Below are 15,007 nucleotides of genomic sequence, written 5' to 3'. Positions count from 1 at the left end.
ATAGTTAGGGGGCCAGATGGGCAATTCTGTAGACGCGATCAGGAGACCTCAATGGTAGTTTGCCTCCCTGGTGCCAGGGTTCGGGATGTTTCTGATCACGTCCAAGATATCCTGAAGTGGGAGGGTGAGGAGCCAGAGGTCGTGGTACATATAGGTACCAATGACATAGGTAGGAAAAGGGAAGAGGTCCTGAAAGGAGAATATAGGGAGTTAGGAAGGCAGTTGAGAAGCAGGACCACAAAGGTAGTTATCTCAGGATTACTGCCTGTGCCATGTGACAGTGAGAGTAGCAATGGAATGAGGTGGAGGATAAATGCATGGCTGAGGGATTGGAGCAGGGGGCAGGGATTCAAGTTTCTGGATCATTGGGACCTCCTTTGGGGCAGGTGTGACCTGTACAAAAAGGACAGGTTACACTTGAATCCTAGGGGGACCAATATCCTGGTGGGGAGATTTGCTCGGGATACTGGGGAGACTTTAATCTAGAATGGTTGGGGGGTTGGAATCAATTTGAAGAGACTAGGAGAGAGAAGGTTAGTTCACAAATAGAGGAAGCTAGTAGACCGTGTGTGAGGGAAGATAGTCAGGTGATAGAGAAGGGGAGCGCTCAGACCGAAGATGTAGGGGAGATGGAAGAAGAAGATAATAAAGTTGATCGCATCGTTAGGGATAAACAGAGAGGAAGAGGTGGAGAGTTTCTTAAATGCATCAATTTTAACGCTAGGAGCATTGTAAGAAAGGTGGATGAGGTTAGAGCATGGATTGATACCTGGAAATATGACGTTGTAGCTATTGGTGAAACATGGTTGCAGGAGGGGTGTGATTGGCAACTAAATATTCCTGGATTTCGTTGCTTCAGATGTGATAGAAATGGAGGGGCAAGAGGAGGAGGTGTTGCATTGCTTGTCTGAGAAAATATTACAGCGGTGCTTTGGCAGGGTAAATTAGGGGGCTCATCTAGGGAGGCTATTTGGGTGGAATTGAGGAATGAGAAAGGTGTAGTAACACTTATAGGGGTGTATTATAGACCACCTAATGGGGAGTGAGAATTGGAGGAGTAAATTTGTAAGGAGATAGCAGATATCTGTAGTAAGCACAAGGTTGTGGGAGATTTTAATTTTCCACACATAGAGTGGGAAGCCCATTCTGTAAAAGGGCTGGATGGTTTGGAGTTTGTAAAATGTGTGCAGGATAGTTTTTTGCAGCAATACATAGAGGTACCAACTAGAGAAGGGGCAGTGTTGGATCTCCTGTTAGGGAATGAGATAGGTCAGGTGACGGACGTATGTGTTGGGGAGCACTTCGGGTCCAGTGATCACAATACCATTAGTTTCAATACAATTATAGAGAAGTATAGGACTGGACCCTGGGTTGAGATTTTTGATTGTAGAAAGGCTAACTTTGAGGAGATGTGAAAGGATTTAGAAGGAGTGGATTGGGACAATTTGTTTTATGGGAAGGATGTAATAGAGAAATTGAGGTCATTTAAAGGTGAAATTTTGAGGGTACAGAATCTTTACGTTCCTGTTAGGTTGAAAGGAAAGGTTAAAAGTTTGAGAGTGCCATGGTTTTCAAGGGATATTGGAAACTTGGTTCAGAAAAAGAGGGAGATCTACAATATAGGCACCATGGAATAAATGAGGTGCTTGAGGAATATAAAGAATGTAAAAAGAATCTTAAGAAACAAACTAGAAAAGCTAAAAGGAGATACGAGGTTACTTTGGCAAGTAAAGTGAAAATAAATCCAAAGGGTTTCTACAGTTATATTAATAGCAGAAGGATAGTGAGGGATAAAATTGGGCCCTTAGAGAATCAGAGTGGACAGATATGTGTGGAGCCGAAAGAGATGGGGGAGATTTTGAACAATTTCTTTTTTTCGGTATTCACTAAGGAGAAAGATATTGAATTGTGTAAGGTAAGGGAAACAAGTAGGGAAGTTATGGAAACTATGACAACTAAAGAGGGAGGAAGTACTGGCACTTTTAAGGGATATAAAAGTGGATAAAGCTACGGATCCTGACAGGATATTCCCTAGGACCTTGAGGGAGGTTAGTATAGAAATAGCAGGGGCTCTGACAGAAATATTTCATATGTCATTAGAAACAGGGATGGTACCAAAGGATTGGCGTATTGCTCATGTGGTTCCATTGTTTAAAAAGGGTTCTAAGACTAAACCTAGCAATTATTGGCCAACGCACACAAAATGCTGCTGGAACACAGCAGGCCAGGCAGCATCTATAGGGAGAAGTGCTGTCGACGTTTCAGGCTGAGACCCTTCATCAGGACTAACCAAAAGGAAAGATAGTAAGAGATTTGAAAGTAGTGGGAGGAGGGGGAAATGCGAAATGATAGGAGAAGACCGGAGGGGGTGGGATGAAGCCAAGCTGGAAAGCTGATTGGCAAAAGTGATACAGAGCTGGAGAAGGGAAAGGATCATGGGACACGAGGCCTCAGGAGAAAGAAAGGAGCGCTGGAAGCACCAGAGAGAGATAGAGAACAGACAAACAACTAAATATGTCAGGGATGGGGTAAGAAGGGGAGGAGGGGCATTAACGGAAGTTAGAGAAGTCAATGTTCATGCCATCAGGTTGGAGACTATTGACGTCAGTGGTGGGTAAATTAATGGGGAGTATTCTTAGAGATGGTATATATAATTAGCTGGGTAGACAGGGTCTGATTACAAATAGTCAGCATGGATTTGTGCGTGGAAGGTCATGTTTGACAAATCTTACTGGATTTTTTGAAGAGGTTACGATGAAAGTTGATGAGGGTAAAGCAGTGGATATTGTCTATATGGACTTCAGTAAGGCCTTTGACAAGGTTCCACACGGAAGGTTAGTTAGGAAGCTTCAATCGTTAGGTATTAATATTGAAGTAGTAAAATGGATTCAATAGTGGCTGGATGGGAGATGCCAGAGAGTAGTGGTGAATAGCAGTTTGTCAGGTTGGAGGCCGGTGACTAGTGGTGTGCCTCAGGGATCTGTATTGGATCCAGTGTTGTTTGTCATATACATTAATGATCTGGATAATGGGTGGTAAATTGGATTAGTAAGTATGCAGATGATACTAAGTTAGGAGGCGTTGTGGATAATGAAGTAGGTTTTCAAAGCTTGCAGAGAGATTTAGGCCAGTTAGAAGAGTGGGCTGAACGATGGCAGATGGAGTTTAATGCTGATAAGTGTGAGGTGCTACATTTTGGTAGGAATAATCCTAATAGCACATTCATTGTAAATGGTAGGGCATTGAAGAATGCAGTAGAACAGAGTGATCTAGGAATAATAGTGCATAGTTCCCTGATGGTGGAATCTCATGTGGATAGGGTGGTGAAGAAAGCTTTTGATATGCTGGCCTTTATAAATCAGAACATTGAGTATAGGGGTTGGGATGTAATGTTAAAATTGCACAAGGCATTGGTAAGGCTGAATTTGGAGTATTGTGTACAGTTCTGGTCACCAAATTATAGGAAAGATGTCAACAAAATAGAGAGAGTACAGAGAAGATTTACTAGAATGTTACCTGGGTTTCAGCACCTAAGTTATAGGGAAAGGTTGAACAAGTTAGGTTTTTATTCTTCGGAGAGTAGAAGGTTGAGGGGGGACTTGACAGAGGTATTTAAAATAATGAGGGGGATAGATCGAGTTGACATAGATAGGCTTTTTTCCATTGAGAGTAGGGGAAATTCAAACAAGAGGACATGATTTGAGAGTTAGGGGCAAAGGTTTAAGGGTAACACAAGGGGGAATTTCTTTACTCAGAGAGTGGTAGCTGTGTGGAATGAGCTTCCAGCAGAAGTGGTAGAGGCAGGTTCGGTATTATCATTCAAAGTAAAATTGTATAGGTATATAGATAGGAAAGGAATGGAGGGTTATGGGCTGAGTGCAGGCCAGTGGGACTAGGTGAGTGTAAGCGTCGGCACAGACTAGAAGGACCGAGATGGCTTGTTTCCAAGCTGTAATTGTTATATGGTTACTTTATTTGCCTCAGTCACCTTATGGACATACAATCAATTGATGTATATAAGCTATCATATGTGTTTATACTTACAGTGAAGTTTTAAGTTATTACTATTATGTTCTTTATGTTTTGTGTGGTTTTTTTTGTGCTGCATTAGATCTGGAGTAACAATTATTTCATTCTCCTTACGCTTGTTTATGGGAAATGTCGTTAAACAATCCTCAATCTTGAATCTAATGGTGGTTGAAATAATAGACCACTGTTATGCTTATGAGGCAGCTTTAGATCAGAGGGCTTATGCAGTCCATTGTAGGAAGGTTAATACTATCCTTTAACACAGTTGTATTGGCAAGAGTAACTTCCATGGACAGTGTAGTCGTGTGCTCCCTTCACAGCTCCTGTAATTCACTCTGATTCAAGGGTGTAGTCTGCATTGCTAAACCACTTTCTGAATATATGGACCCTTTAGAACACACCCAATGACATGACCGGTTAGTACACAACACATATTTATAACTAAGATGAAGTGTCAGGAGGTAGTTTTGTACTTGGGCAGTAAACAGATGCACAGGCTATTCGAAGCTTATAACATATAGTCAAATGCAATGTTGGCAATTATTTCAAGTGGAATAGAATATAAAAGCAAAGAGATAATGTTGAGATTTTATAAGACACTAGTCAGGCCACACTTGGAGTATTGTCAATAGTTCTAGGCACCATATCTCAGAAAGGATATGTTATCATTGGAGAGAGTCCAGATGAGGTTCACAAGGATTTTTCCAGAAATAAAAGGGTTTGAGGAGCATTTGGCAGTTTGGGCCCGTACTCAGTGGAAATTAGAAGCATGCAAGGGGATCTCATTGAAAACTACCGAATATTGAAAGGACTAGATAGGGTGGATGTGGAGAGGATGTTTCCTGTGGTGGGGGTATCCAGCCCAGAGGACATAGTCTCAGAATTGACAAGTGACCCTTTAGAACAGAGGAAAAGAGGGATTTTTTTTAGCTGAACAGTAATAAATCCCTGGATTGCTTTGCCATAGACTGTGGTGGAGGCCAAGTCTGTGCATATATTTAAGGCGGAAGTTGATAGTTTCCTAATCAGTCAGGGCGTCAAAGGATGTGGTGAGAAGGCAGGTGTATAGGGCTGAGTGGGATCTGGGATCAGCCTTGATGGAATGGCAGAGTAGACCTGATAAGCTGAATGGCCTAATTCAGCTCCTATGTCTAATGGTCTTATAATCAAGAAAACACACCAATGCCTCTATTTCATCAGAAGGCTTAAGAAATTTGCCATATCCCTTTGAATCTCACATCGTTTTATAGATGAACCATAAAAAGCATCCTATCCAGATGCATTGAGGCCTGGTACAACAACTGCTGTGACTGACACTGCAAGAAACTGCAAGGAGTTGTGGATCAGCTGAACATATCCGGAAAACCATTCTCCCCTCCATGGGCTTCTTTACAATCCTTGCTGCCTTATAATCAACAAGCACCCGACATAATCAAAGGCCCCATCCACCTAGACGTTCTCTCTTCTCTGACGTAGATACAATAGTCTGAAAGCATGTACAACCAGGCTGAAGGACAACTTTCATCCTGCTGTTATAAACTAATTGAATGTCTCACTAGTACAATAAGATGGACTCTTGAACTCATAACTAAAGACTTTCACCTTATCGTCTGTTTGCACGCCACTTTATCTGTAACTGTAACACTTCACTCTGCATTCTGTTATTGTGTTCCCCTTGTGCTGCCTCAATGCACAAATGTGATGATCTGCCAAACATTGGACTAGACAAGTGCAGAACACTAAACATAACGAAAGGTGCAATAGATCTAGTAGAATATAAAACAGAGCAGCAGGATACAGTACAACTGATTGATAAATATGAAACATACAAGTATCTGGGATATCAACAAGCAAAGTAAATGGATCATAGTGCGATAAGAGGAAAACTTCTGACAGAATTTACTTCAAGGCTTAAGAAAATCTTTCAAACAAAGCTTAAGAGTAAAAATATCACACAGACAATAAACATTTTCACTTTTCCCATATTAATGTATTCTTTTGGCATAATATCTTGGTCCAAAACTGATCTGGAAAATTTACAGAGAATAATAAGAAGGGAAATGACTACATTTAGAAAACACTATGTAGACTCAAACACACTTAGATTAATGCCAAGAGGAATCTGAAACAATCCAGCACATCACAGGATCCTGCAGCAGTTTAACTCAATCTGATTACTTACACAGGCACAAACAAGTTGCACACATCATTCACCAAAACCTTGCTCTAAAATACAAACTCATTAAAGACACCATTCCTTACCATAAATACAAGCCTGATCCAGTTTTAAACAGTCCTACTAATTATATTACAACTGATCCATTATTACAGATAGGACAATCCATACTAACCATCCCAATGAACAAGCAAGAAAAACTTAATTAATATAGCCACTCCAAACACATATTGCATATAGAAATCAATAAGTAAAAACACCAAAAAATATGACAAATTAAAAAAACTGAAACTGGAAGACAATGGAATGTGAACAGGGTATACATTGTCCCATTAGTAACATCTACAACTGGAATCATCACAGAGTCACTGCACAATATCATTAAACAACTAGACGGACACAACAATATTTATGTAAATCTGCAACAATACTAAACACACTAAAATAGTCCAAAGGCAACACGAGTGAATCTGCAGATGCTGGAGATAAATAAAAACACAAAATGCTGGCAGAACTCAGCAGGCCAGACAGCATCTATCGGAGGAGGCAGTGACGATGTTTCTGGCTGAAACCCTTGATGAAACACGAAACACTCCTGATGAAGGGTTTCGGCCTGAAACGTCGTCACTACCTCCTCCCATAGATGCTGTCTGGCCTGTTGAGTTCTGCCAGCATTTTGTGTTTTTAAAATAGTCTAAATGTGCTTAGCAATTGAGAAATGAGCATGTACAAAAGAAAATCTGCAGATGCTGGGAATCCAAGCAACAAACACAAATGCTGGAGGAACTCAACAGGCAAGGCAGCATCTGTGGGAAAATGTACAGTCGATATTTTGGGTGGAATCCCTTTTGGCAGGACTGGAGAAAAAAAAGCTGAGGAGTAGATTTTAAAGATGGGGGAGGGGAGAGAGAAACGCCAGGTGGTAGGTGAAACCTGGAGGGGGAGGGATAAAGTAAAGAGATGGGGTTGATTGGTGAAGGAGACAGAAGGCCATGGAAGAAAGAGAAAGGGGGAAGGTCCCAGGGGAGACGATGAGTGGGCATGGAAACAAGGTGAGAGAGGGAAAAGGGGGTGGGAAATGGAGAAGGGAGTGGGGAGGCATTATCAGAAGTTTGAGAAATCGATGTTCATGCCATCAAGTTGGAGGCTACCCAAACGGAACACAATGTATTGTTCCTCCAACCTCAGTGTGGCCTCATCCCGACAGTGGAGGAGGCCATGGATGGACATATCGGAATGGGAATGGGAAGTGGAATCAAAATGAGTGGCAACTGAGGAGATTCCGCTTGTTCAGGTGGACGGAGTGTAGATGCTCGGCGAAACGGTCTCTCAATCTACGTCGGGTCTCACCGATGTACAGGAGGTGGCACCAGGAGCCCCAAACACGGTAAATGACCCCAGCAGACTCACAGGTGAAGTGCCGCCTCACCCGGAATGACTGTTTAGGGCCCTGGATGGTAGTAAAGGAGGAGGTGTAGAGGCAGGTGTAGCACTTGTTCCGCTTGCAAGAGTAACTGCCAGGAGGGAAAGGAGTGTGCTTGGCTTTGGCCATGCTTGTACCTCATGCTCCTACAACAATGATAATAATAATAACAACATGGAACTTAACCGATTTCCATCCCAGAAATCTACAATACTTTGGGTTATTGAACTTCCTAGTGACTAGTCACAGTGCAAACTTTGCAAATCCAATGACTATAACTATGGAGATGCTGACTAATACATCTGTAACATGGCTTCAGTGCTGTTCGTTGTGGGTTACTATGCAACATTGTCTATGAAGTTATGAAGGCAGAGGTGGGGTGAATGTGCAGGTGCATTTCCCTGAGCTGCAGAACCAAGAACTAGAGGGCGGACGTTTAGGGTTCTGTAGAAAGAGGAACGGTTAAAGTGTGAGTACCTTTAAAGCAAGAAGGATGGGATTTAATGGGAATCTGGGGGAGGGGGCACATTTTTCAGTGAGTGATGAGTGTTTGAAATGAGCTGCTAGAGGATGCGGTTGTGGCACATTACAACATTTAGAGTACGTAGTCGGAAACATGTTTTTTAACGGGCCAATCAGGGGCAAGTGGGACCAGCGTAGATGAGAATCTTGCTCCGCATTAACCAGCTGGGCCGAAGGATATCTTTATACCATGACTCAAAGTAACAATTGTGTCGCTCCCCACTGATGCAAAGTGACGCTCGTATCTCTCAGTGCTGGCGGCTGCACAGTCGCGCCCATTGATTCTGACATTCAGGCAAAATAAAACTTCGAAGGACTATTGTTTGAAATATTTATGCGTTGCTTGTCTTGGGCAAGGAGGTTCACTCGGCGAGTTTTACAATTATTAATAGGTAGATTCATAAAGAATAATACAAAATAAGTTTTGTTGGCAAAAACGACGTTTTCGGGGAACCATAGTCCAACAAAAGGTGAACATTTTTAACCGTTCCTCCTTCTACAGATGCCTCTTGATGAGAATTTCAAACAGGATTACAAACACCCAGATTTAGATCGCCCATCCGGATGAAAATAAAGTGAGAAAACCAGGAAACAGCGCGCTCCCTCACCTTTCGATGCAGCCAGGAAACCATCAGAGTATCTTTCTCTTAGACAAAAGCAGCGAACTATAAACACGACAAACTCTAGAGATGCTGGAATCTAACGCAACACGCAAAATATCGGAGAAACTCTGCATGTCAGCAACATCAATGGAAATAAACGGACAGTCGACCTCTCGGACCGAGGAAACGGGCATGCGCGTTACAACTGGAAGCCCGTAAATGCCCGGGAGTTCTAGACTTGCCGATATGGACGAACAACCTAAATTTAAAAAGGGTTATATCCAGCGTTCGCTATTCGTGTTTTTGATGTTGTTAACTCTGACACTGGTCTGTCTAACCCTGCAGAATACAAAGGTGTGTATGATGGTAAAAGTAAAATACTCAGTGAAAAGCAGTTCCGACCATCGTTTGAAGTGATTGTGTTTAAGCGAGTGCGCGTCTCCTGTTGAACACCCGTTTTACAGGGAAATGATTAAAATGATCACAATCTGTTGCTCATCCATCCTCTTCTCCTTCTACTGGCAACTCAAGACTTTAACCTATACTCTCTTTAACCATCCTGTGCGCACGGACACTCAAACTGTTGGTGCAGTTTGGGTACATCGTCGTTTTCGCTCATTACCAACCCTGCAAGTAGACACGGGTATCTGCTGTGCCTTCCCACTTCGTTCCCTTCAACTGTGGATCTACACACAGAGCAACGGAGAAATGATTAAGCTGCGCCTTCATAGCATTGAAACGGCTATTTTAAATCACTTTTTACTAAACTGTAAAAGTTTATTTACATCATCAGGTACAGACATTCAGTATTTACAAGACAGTAAGTATACTCAGATCAAAATATGGTTACTACCGTCTATAAAACCGTCAATACCCCGTGCCGTGGGGGGCACCGTTCCCGGAAGTCTCTCATTGTACCGCGTGCTCCCTCCCCAAGAACAGCCGGAAGCGAACAAATCCTCAGAAGAGGGGCACGGGGCGGGCAATCTGCCTGGGTAGCGTCTTCCATTTTCAGCCGCTTCGACACATAAATGGCCAACTTGGCCAGGCCCACGAGCATTCCCACCCCCTTCCGAACTGGGTGCCAGTAGATGAGGAACGCGGAACTAGAGGGCAACGAGAACCTCAGCAGCAGCCCCTTGAGAAACTAACAGAGAGGCTGCAATCTCCCCCGTTCCGTGTACGCGTGGTTCACTGACTGTTCCCGTCTACAGAGTGGACAGGTGAACCTGCTCAGAAACCTGTTGTGCGGTACTGCCCGATACAACACCTTCCACCCCAGCTCCCCAATGTACAGTCCTTGTGACTGGTGTCCTCGGGTGTATTTAAATAGCAAACGACCAGAATTTGAAATATAATCTGTTCCTTCTGATTTTTTGTTGTTACGTTCAGCCAGTAATGGAATTGGGAACAATGGTGAAGTATAATTGTACCAACGAATCGATGTCCACAGATCTCCCGCTGCCCAGTTTTCTGCAGAAATGGAGTTTAGCAATTTCTACAGTTAATTGTTACTTTAATTAGAGCCATTATGGATACAAATCGTACTGCTGTCCACGGGTGCTCTGCATGCCCTGACAAAGCGTTCTGTTCAGCACTGACAGTGAGCATTAACAGCTCACCTGACCTGTAGTGGGGCACAGCGGACAATCCCACTTTGCTGCATAGGCTGATCTAACAGAATCTTTGAACAATGTTCAGCAGTTTTCACTTCTTTGTTTTCAGTTCATTAACTGTGGATAATGCGAAATTCAGTTCCTCCTTTAGTTAGCTTCGGGCGCTGAGTGGATAAATTCACTGTATAGGAATAAATTGTAAGCATTTTTATTAATTTAGTTTATCTTTTGTTTTTAGATATCATGCTAGAAAGTGTCAGGTAGAGCCTTTCTCACTGAAGTATACACTCAGTGGCCATTTTATTGGGTACAGGAAGTGTGAGTGTATTTTCATGATCTTCTGCTGCTGGCGCTCTTTTGCACACCACTGTTGTAATCCACAGGTATTTGAATTACTGTCACCTTCCTGTAAACTTGAACCAATCTGGCCATTCTCCTCTGACCTCTCTTACTAACAAGGTGTGTTCACCCACAGAACTGCATTAACAAGGTGTACATGTGTACCTAATGAGGTGGCTTCTGAGGGCGTTTATAATGCTGTGAACACTAGATGATAATTCTGTGATTAGAACTATGTTTTCTAATGATTCCCGACTTGATATTGAACATGAAAAAAATGTGGGTGTGATGATGTTAAAAAGTATATTCATGAATGTTTTTGCTTTCCGTAGTTCGAGCAATTTTCAACTTCCAGAGGAAAGCCCAAAAATCCAGCTCCAAAAAGTAATTCCACAACACAGCAGGAAGGGACAACGGAGGAGATCGATTGGGTACATGGGCTGGTGAAGATTGGCTATCAGTATCACAGCTTCACTCCTGAAGAAAGATTGGAGGGTTCAGCCTTGATGAAATTCATTGAATGGCCAAAGCCTCCCAATGCTGAAGTTCCCTTTCAGAAAAGCAGTGACCCATCACATACTTGCTTTGTTAATTTTAAATTCTAGCAAGACTTTCTATGTGGGAGATCAGTTACAGGTGATGGTGCGTATGTACAATTTTGAAGGAAATCCAAAGCAATACGGGGGTGACTACCTCCAAGCCAGGATCCACACTCCAGAGTTGAAAGCTGGTTCAGCAGGAACGGTTATAGATCATCAAAATGGATATTACTATATAAATTTTAATTTATCCTGGGCGGGAAAAGTCCAAGTGTCTGTTTCGTTGGTTCATCCCAGTGAAGGGATCCAAATATTAAAAAGGCTACGTGAAGAACGACCAGATAGAGTGTATTTGAAATGTACTTTCAAAGCTGGGGATGTTTCCGAGACTACAGTATGCAGTCTGTTTTTGCCTGAAACTAAACCACTCTGCAATTTTACTGATCTCAGGGCAGGGGAGCCCTGGTTCTGTTACAAACCAAAGAAGCTTTCCTGTTCTTCTCACATAAATTATGCTGTAGGAGGATATGCAAAGAATGTTATAATTGGAGAAGAAAGACGTTTTTTTCAAAGGTTACGTACATTTTCTTTTTTTGAAATTCGAAGTCAAAATGTGTTTAATATCAAAGTGTGTTTACGATATACAACCTTGAGATTAATCTCCGTACAGACAGCCACAAAACAAAGTAACCCAATAGAACCCATTAAAAAATGACAAACACCCAATGTGCAGAAAAATAACAAATCATGCAAACACTTGAAGTTCCCGAATTAAGTCCACAGCCACAAAGCCAGTCATCACTGCAGCCGATTAGTTGCAGGGCACAGCGTCAGCGAGGCCAGTTGTACTGGCCTGCCCCTCATCTCCAGCCCTGATATCCTGACCTTTTTAATTTGGCCTGGCGTTTAAGCTGTGCAAGCCTCAGGTCATTCTTCGCTCTTTTGTCAGGGCCCCTCCGGATCGATATGCTCTTTGGTCTGGACTCCACCTCCTCAATTCAGCCCGTACCCAGCCCTTCCAATTAGGTCCGGCACTTAAATTGTTCAAACCCCAGTCCTTCCATGGGTCTGCATGTCTCACCTTGGTTCTGTCACTTCGAATCATCTCCAGGTTTGCTCCAGGTACCACTGCCTTGATTTGGCTCATAAATGCCATGTCACAACCGCCCTGCACCTTCCAATCTTCAGTTTACACTGCAAGGGAAGTTATAATCTATTGATTGCAATGTTCATTTTCCATAAAAAGTGTTAATAATGACTTACTTAATAGATTTTTTAAAGAGCAAACACGAGGAAATCTGCAGATGCTGGAAATTCAAACAACAACACACACAAAATGCTGGTGGAACACAGTAGGCCAGGCAGCATATATAGGTAGAAGCACTGATGACGTTTCATCAGAAACGTCGACAGTGCTTCTCCCTATAGATGCTGCCTGGCCTGCTGTGTTCCACCAGCATTTTCTGTTTCTTGTTATTTAATAGTTTTGTTTGTTTTGTTCTGTGACAGGCAAGTAAACACTGTACTTCACCTGTGCTGTCTTGTTATTTTGTTATTGCCATTTTTCAGTATTTTCTGGGTTTGTTTCTGATTTGTATCTAACCTACACTGTTTGTTGCTTTGAATTTCCATTCATTTTGTTTCTACATTTGGAGTTCTAATTCACTTAAGAAGTTTCAGTTGCTCCAGTTTGCTGGTGCTGGTTGTTAGGTTTAATTACTATAAATTATCTCTATGCTGGTAGGAGAATTGGGGGAAGATTTGATAAATATCTGAAAAGAACAGGTAAAAGGACAGTAAGAGAGACAATAGACAGTAGGTGCTGGAGTACACCATTCAGCCCTTCTAGCTAGCACCACCATTCACTATGATCATGGCTGATCATACACAATCAGTACCCTGTTCCTGTCCTCTCCCCATATCCCTTGACCCTGCTATCTATAAGAGCTCTATCTAACTCTCTCTTGAATGCATCCAGAGACTTGGTCTCCACTGCCTTCTGGGGCAGAGCATTCCACATATCCACCACTCTCTGAGTGAAAACTTTTTTCCGCATCTCTGTTCTAAATTGCCTACCCCTTATTCTTAAACTGTGACCTCTAGTTCTGGACTCACCCATCAGCGGAAACATGCTTCCTGTCTCCAGCGTGTCCAATCCCTTAATAATCTTACATATTTCAATCAGATCCCCTCTCATCCTTCTAAATTCCTGTGTATACGAGCCCAGTTGCTCCAATCTTTCAACATATGACAGTCCCACCATTCCAGGAATTAACCTTGTGAACCTACTCTGCACTCCCTCAATAACAAGAATGGCCTTCCTCAAATTTGGAGACCAAAACTGCACACAATACTCCAGGTGGGGTCTCACCAGGGCCCTGTACAGCTGCAGAAGGACCTCTTTACTCCTATACTCAATTCCTCTTGTTATAAAGGCCAGCATGCCATTAGCTTTCTTCACTGCCTGCTGTACCTGCATGCTTGCTTTCATTGACTGATGTACAAGAACACCTAGATCTCATTGTACTTCCCCTTTTCCTAACTTGACTCCATTTAGATAGTAATCTGCCTTCCTGTTCTTGCCACCAAAGTGGATAACTTCACATTTATCCAAATTTAACTGCATCTGCCATACATTTGCCCACTCACCCAACCTGTCCAAGTCACCCTGCATTCTCATAACATCCTCCTGACATTTCACACTGCCACCCAGCTTTGTGTCATCAGCAAATTTGCTAATGTTACTTTTAATCCCTTCATCTAAATCATGAATGTATATCGTAAACAGCTGCGGTCCCAGCACTGAACCTTGTGGTACCCCACTGGTCACAGCCTGCCATTCCAAAAGGGACCCATTAATTGCTACTCTTTGTTTCCTGTCAGCCAGCCAATTTTCAATCCATGTCAGTACTCTGCCCCCATACCATGTGCCCTAATTTTGCCCACTAATCTCCTTTGTGGGACATTAGCAAAAGCTTTCTGGAAGTGGAATTGCTCCAAGGACTGGCATAGGCTTGAAATATGAAATGAAATATGAAATTGTTTCTTTCTGTGTTGTAAGAAAAGATCTAAAAATGATCTACCATTTTTCTGCCTCCTGTATAACTGCTTTATTTTCCTTTGCAGTCTTTGTCATCCTCTGCTTGCTTTCAAATATATTTGCAATGTCAGTAAATATGGTTACACTACATTCAGTCCTTCTTCCTAAGCAACTTAAATTCAATGGAATATACTGTCATTCTGTCTGTACCACTGATGTGTTAGAGGTGGCCAACCAAAGTGATTCATTATCCTGACTGTTAATTAGTTGGTCCTCATTACATAATCTATAATATGATATATATAATTAGGTACTTGCATTGTGTGATAACCTTTTATCAAATAACATCTGGAAATCCAAATACACAATTCTTGTTCTCCATTCACCCAGGGCAAGCCCTCTTCTCATTGTTACCATCAGGAAGGATGCCTGAAGCCACACACTCAGTGGTTCAGGAACAGCTTCTTCCCCTCTCCCATCAGATTTCTAAATGGACAATGAACCCATGAATACTGCTTCACTTTTTTTTATTATTTCTGTCTTGCACTTTTTAAATATATATACTTTCTGTAATTGATTCATTTTTTGCTATGTTTATCATGTATGAAGTTATACTGCTGCCACTAAGTTAACAAATTTCATGATATATGCTGATGATATTAAATCTGATTCTGAGCATTCTGCAGTGACTTCTGACATCATGGGGAAAAAATTCTGTAAC

General features: G+C 42.2%; 1 pseudogene; it reads left to right on the top strand.

The window, feature by feature from the left end:
• LOC132392176 (NXPE family member 3-like) overlaps nucleotides 1–15,007 on the top strand; it is a 48,465-nt pseudogene that overhangs the window by 19,947 nt on the left and 13,511 nt on the right.

This window comes from Hypanus sabinus, chromosome 4, assembly GCF_030144855.1.
Source record: "Hypanus sabinus isolate sHypSab1 chromosome 4, sHypSab1.hap1, whole genome shotgun sequence".
NCBI classification, from domain to species: domain Eukaryota; kingdom Metazoa; phylum Chordata; class Chondrichthyes; order Myliobatiformes; family Dasyatidae; genus Hypanus; species Hypanus sabinus.
The sequence above is the reverse complement of the archived record's forward strand: the minus strand, read 5'-3'. Positions and strand labels throughout refer to the sequence as shown.